The 6,803-nt window shown below is 28.5% G+C and overlaps 1 pseudogene; it reads right to left on the bottom strand.

The window, feature by feature from the left end:
- Positions 1–4,893: 4,893 nt before the first annotated feature.
- On the bottom strand, positions 4,894–6,618 carry LOC143606923 (bidirectional sugar transporter SWEET14-like; annotated as a pseudogene).
- Positions 6,619–6,803: the final 185 nt, after the last annotated feature.

Here is a 6,803-nt window from a genome sequence, read left to right on the forward strand (position 1 = left end):
ATAATTATAATCTTCCATAATATCAATGTTATAACAAAACTTTATTATTTCAGATTATTTACCCGATTGATTTACGGAATATTTCAGTTTACCATCTAAATCTAAATATGAGATACCATAGTTATTATCATTATATTGTTTTTTCCGGTAAGACATTCAATTTTTCCGGTTATAAATTAAATATCAAATTTTCCATAATATCAACATTAATATTCTTCTTCATAATTTCAGGTTAATGTCCCGACTAATACAAGCTAATTTTCATTGATTGAGCATTATTTCATAAGATGTATTTTTTTTATATTGATATATATTTCTTTTTTGAATATTGAATTATATTCATTATTTGTAGATAAAATAATATATTGATGTATATCGGAGATACCTTGATGTATATATTTTTTTTCTGGCGTGCCTTAATATACATAAATTTACACATTTAAGTATCTAATTAATACAATTTATTGAGTTTGACTATCCTTATTTGTTTAAATAACTAATAAGGATAGTCAAACTCAATAAATTTTATTAATGGTTTTAATACAAGTTAATTAACATATTTAAACTCCTTTTAATTTTGAAATTTGACCAATCTTTCAACATAGTTTTAAAGGTTTTAATACTCTCCATAATTTTAAACTCATTTCAAAATCTTTCCATAATTTTTTGAAGTTTTCAAATTAACCGATTTGATTTTAATTTTTGTAATTATTTCTAAATTAATTAGTCATATTAGTAAAATTAGAATATATTTGATTTTAATTTTTGTGATTCGGCATTAACTAGATTAAGTTATCATTTTAATATTCAAAAAATTGATTGTCAAACTAAAAATACTTGTCATAATCATAATGTAATCTTACTTTAATTTACGTGAATATTAATTATTAATTAATACTAAAATAATAACCGCGTTATTTTATAACACAATATTCAAATTGACATAACTTCTAATAATCAATACTTAATATATCATAAATTAAATAACCGTTTTATTATCATTTATAAATATTATTCGGCACATATGATTTAGTGAATATTATTAACACAATTAACTTTTCATAATTTATTAATATTATTATTCCCATGAATCAAGATATTTCAAATTATTTCTATCTTTACACAAAAGACCAAATTTAAACTTAAAACTATAAAATTTAATTAACATATTTAAACTCCTTTTAAATTCGGAATTTGACCAATCTTTCAATAAATTTTAAAGATTTTAATACTCTCCATAATTTTAAACTAATTTCAAAATCTTTCCATAATTTTTTGAAGTTTTTAAATTAACCGATTTGATTTTCATTTTTATAATTATTTCTAAATTAATTAGTCATATTAGTAAAATTAAAACCGATTTGATTTTAATTTTTGTGATTTGGCATTAACTAGAATAATTTATCATTTTAATATTCAAAAAACTGATTGTCAAACTAAAAATACTAACCATATTTGTAATGTAATATTACTTTAATTTATGTGAATACTAATTATTAATTAATACTAAAATTATTACCGCGTTATTTTAGAACACAATATTCAAATTGACATAATTTCTAATAATCAATAATTAATATATCATAAATTAAATAACCGTTTTATCATCATTTTTAAATATTATTCGGCACATATGATTTAGTGAATATTATTAACCATGACAACTTTTCATAATTTATTAATATTATTATTCTAATGAATCAAGAGATTTCAAATTATTTATATCTTTACATGGATGATCAAATTTAAACTTAAATTTCGGCCACTTATAAGTTTACCATTCGATATCGTATTCTTCATTGATATTCCATCATAACTACATACAAATGTCAATATTTTTGCTATAACCATGTAATTTTTTCAACGAATTATTAATATACATTTCACTTTGTTTTTCAAAAATTAAATTAATCACATATTAATTTCTTATTGTTATTATTTATAGTAGATTCAATTGACTATGAGATTCCACACCGAAACATAATTTTCTTTTTATATTCACCATATTAAATTTGGTTATGTATGTTCAATTTTTTATTTTTTTTGAATTTGTGTTCACAAAATATTAACGTCACTAAATTTCTCAATAATGTATAAAGTTATATTTTTACCCATTTTTACTAATAAGTTTTTTAAACATAATATAAATCTTCTAATTATAATATCCAAACAATTTGATAGTCTAAGTCTTTATAATGTTTTCAAAGAATATTAAATATATTTGATAATTTATTTCCTATACGTTTATATTTTGTTTTCATTGATTTTGTATCATATTTTTTCACCTTTAATTATTTTCAAAGTCAACATAAAAATTTTGTAATCTTTCCAAAGTTATTTGAAAATTCATTTATTGTAAAACGTTTTTAAGTTTTCCAAGTTTAACAAAATATTAATGTTAGTGATTTAAAAGTTTGTTGCAAGATTGGTCAAAAATAAAAAAAAAATCATAATTTTTTGAAGTTGACTAATTCCAATATTTTTATATTTTGTAACTATTTTGAAAATATTTCAAAACGGGTTGTTTAAAAAGAGTATCAAATTTGTTAGGTATAAAATGACGGCCAAAAAAGGTTTTTATTAATATATCTTTTTGGTTTAATGGTTTAAGTTAGAATGATGTTTTATGTTGCCATTTTACTTTGTTTGTTGTTGTATGTTATTTTGTTTTAATAAAAACAAAAATTTAATAAAAACAACTTTATTAATGTTCAAATGTTACTCATTATTAAATATGTTATTATGGTATATTTAATTTGGATGCTATTGTTTTATTATATTTTCAGGTGGTGAAGCAAAATGAGTTTCTTTTGGTAGAATGTTTGAAGAAGTTAATGGTGGTTTAATATGAAAGAACATGTTTATGTATTTTGTTGATGTTTTTGGTTGTTCGATGCATGTACATTAACTTATTGTAACTTTTAACTTTTATATCTAGACAATGTAAATGGTTAACGTTTTAGTCCGAAAGTTTGAAGAAGTATTGTGTTGCTTGAATTTGTTGTTTAAATTTATTATGTTTGGTGACATATTTTTCCACCCGTGTGTAACACGGGCTATACCCTAGTTAAATGTAAAGTTATAAAACTATGTGAGCTTATCTAGGAAATTATGTAGCCTTGAAATTCACACTTCATGTGATTAAAATTAAGCAGGACAAGATAGAATTATGATTGTTTATATACGTTGTAACTGACACACCCTCTTTCATTATTGTAGTCACTAGCTCTCGAATCAAATAGACCTTATTTGTTGCAGAGCGCTTCTCATAGATGTTGGGTAATGCCTACATCATACCACGCATTGTGGTTTCTTTCATAATATTTAACGCCACATCCTCCAATGTAATTTCTACTCTAGCCTTCATGTCTAACTTATTCCAATCTGCTTAAGAAATCTATTCTAGTGTTTCATCTTGAACCGCTAAATCTAATCTTTCTGACACGGTAGCGTTTCAATCCGCATCTTCCTCCAAATAAACTTATGTATCGTGACATTTCCGTCTTCTGCCATGAAAATGAATAAAACGAAAATTTGGATTAAAAAACAGAGATACATAGTATTGACACAAGTCAGAACTTAACGATTGTTCTATTAAATTCTGTTAAACAATCCATCCATTTAAATGCAGCTGAACATAAACTTTAAAATACTAAACCAATGAAACCTGATAAACACGGTTGGCATCATTTCCACAGTTTCTATATGGTTTCTTTTGATTTGACACCGGTTCTTAAAAATACATAAGATCTTGATTTAATGGTTAGTGTTCATTACACCATATATTCCAGCCCACACAATGCAAAAATTATGCTCGTTTTTATAAGTCAACACGATAAAGAAAATACTGATCTTCAAACAAAAGCCCAATATATTCCAGCCCACACAATGCAAGCAAATCGGGCCTATTGCCCTTTTCACTACGTTCAAACAAAAGAAACTAACTAATAGGGCCCGCCTTACATCACGACCCAACCAAAAAAGCACCCTTTATACCTATCTTCCACAACTTAACGGACTTCTACTCACTGTCAGCGATAATGAACAAGGGTTAGATAGCCAGCTAGATCTTTCCTTCTATGAAGACGGGGAAGAAACTGGCGGTTCTTTGTGTTCTTGTGTGTAATCAGTGCATATTGATATTCGAATAGCAATCACAAATGCTCTAATACCACTTGTTAGGATCTTACACAACAAACACGAGAATTTACCATGGTTCGGTCTGTCTAAACTGGCCTACATCTATGATTGACAACTAGCCTAACCAAAGCCTACGAACCCAACAAAACTATGAACATTTTTGGTCAAAAACGGTCGTCCGACCTCTAGCTGGACGATCGTTTTAAAATGGTATGGGCTTAGATGTTAGTAAGTGGCAGTGTGTGTATAGAAGATCTAAAAAAATGCTAATTATATATGATATAAGGCAACTTTTGAATTGTAACACAATTTCTTCCATACAGGTTTTTACAATCGTTTGCTATAAAGTATCTAGCGATTTTTATGGCTTCCGTTTGACATCAATAACCTTTCCGAAACATTGACATTTCCTTTTGTCCTTGGAATGAATACATTCGTTTTAAGTTTTGGCTCCTTGGATCAACATGCAAAAAACCCTTTTCACTATATGTATGTTTATCTACCGAATATGTTTCTCTAATGAAACGTTAGACATGGCATCGATCATACTGTGGATTCAATATCTGTAAATCAAAGAAAAAGTATACATATTTATAAAGATTAAAGCACACAAAAATTAGCATTACATAAAAGATGTGGAAAACTATCTTTCAAACGTGAAACTTTTATCATTCTTCCATTTAATTTTGTTTTTCTTGGATGTAATGTAATATTAAATAGCATTGTTGGCATATATATTATGGAAAGCTTAACAGCTACATGATGAAAGTTAATTACGAGGGCTTTTGCTACCACCGAAGACTCTGATCAGTTTGCAATAAAGCTTTCAGGTTAACAACATCGATAACTTTAGGATCAAGTCCTGGAGCTTCCTGCTCCTCTATTTCAGTAACTTTCTCTTCAAATTTGGATATCTTTTCATCATTAGTAGGTGTCTTGATTTTTGTACAAGAAGTATAATATCATTTGAATGATGCCAAAATTGAATCCAAGAACGTTAGGAATCTGCAAAACAAGTTATCAAGAAACTCTAAGATATAGGTAGGCAAATTAAGAATAATTAGAAAGTTGTGTTCTATCATGTATGCGTTGTTTCATACCGCAATATTGAAGTTGTAGGTCCCTATGCTGGATCCGACAACGAACGAATTTTGTTCTTGATAAACATTCGAGACGGACGTGATAAATCAAACGGCCGAACATATAATATAAAATAATATAAAGGATAGTGAACGATCTCGTTATCGATAAAAGATTTGATATATTAATGAACGAATCGACCCCACCCAAGGTGAGCACCCCTTTGGTGGGTGATTTACACCTTAGAAAACACACACATAAAAGTAAACATATGCTCCATGTTTATAGCTAAAAACAAAGCTTCTAGACTTGTGCATTGAAGCTCTCGTCTTGTAACCCGATTTCCCTCTCACTTTAATTATTAACTTAACATAAATATATACGAGTTTTGCATTTTGATATTGCAAGTCATAAATTATTGGCCTTACAGAAGTCACCAAGAAGTAGGCCATAAAAGAACCCCATAACAGCACTGAGGGTGAGTGCTACCGACAATAGAATTGGCATGTACTCTACACTTTCGTTTTTAATACTTGACGCTGCAGAGTGATACGAATAATTAATATTATCATATACGCATACATAGTTCTTTATGCATACATGTATACTTACAAGAATTCCCAAAGGGGCTACGGAAACACACAAAGAAAAACACAAGGCAGAATCCATCTAACTATCACACTACGGATAACTCCACTAGCAAGAAATTGAGTTAAGACAACAATCAATCCGAATTCGAATCCAACAACAATTGTCAACACAACGAGCTTCAAAGTCTCCATCTGCATAAACCAAGATCATTTTTGTTATTTTAACCTAATTATTAAATATATGATTTTAAAACTTTATTATTAAACTATGACTATTTAGTACATACTCTAGCTTTCTTTGGTGCATGGAAGAGAAAGAAGATAATGTACACGGTTTCAATGACGCAACCAAACGTGTTAATGGTGATGAGAAGCAGGACATTGGTCTTAAGCAATGCATAATATATATCCAAAGCATGGCACTGAATAAGCCCACTACATAAGGGGCTGAATGAAACCCTTTGGTTGATTTCTTTTTGTAAACTTTATAAAACGTCGGTCTGCATGTTTATTAAAGTTAGTTGGAAGGTTAGGTGATATGTCATCTGAAAAGGATGGAATAGAATTAGAATTGATGAAACATAAAGATTCTTACATTGGTGCAAGAAATACCATAAACGAGACAATATTTCCTGAAAATATTATAAACAAAAATGTTATAGCAGCACATTCATGCATGAAAATTATACATAATTCGGGGGGGGGGGGGGGGGGGGGGGGGGGGGAACAGAAAGCGAAGGAAGCAATCAAGGAAGTATATACCTAGAAGGCCAAATGTAAGAGTAAGATGAGCTAAGTTCCCTGTCATCTTCCTTAACTGCTAATTTGTAATACAGTGTTCTTAAAGAAATGCTACTTTTCTCTTTCTTTCTCTTGTTATTTCCTGAAAAGTGGTGGATAAGAAATGCTAGACTGACCCTTTTATATATGTAGCAAATGTTGAGAGAGATGGCTCCATCTGCAATCCATTAGGCACATGCCACTTCGTGTATC

This window comes from Bidens hawaiensis, unplaced genomic scaffold, assembly GCF_021521415.1.
Source record: "Bidens hawaiensis isolate Kalapana, Puna unplaced genomic scaffold, B.hawaiensis_p1.1 tig00078384_1, whole genome shotgun sequence".
NCBI lineage: Eukaryota > Viridiplantae > Streptophyta > Magnoliopsida > Asterales > Asteraceae > Bidens > Bidens hawaiensis.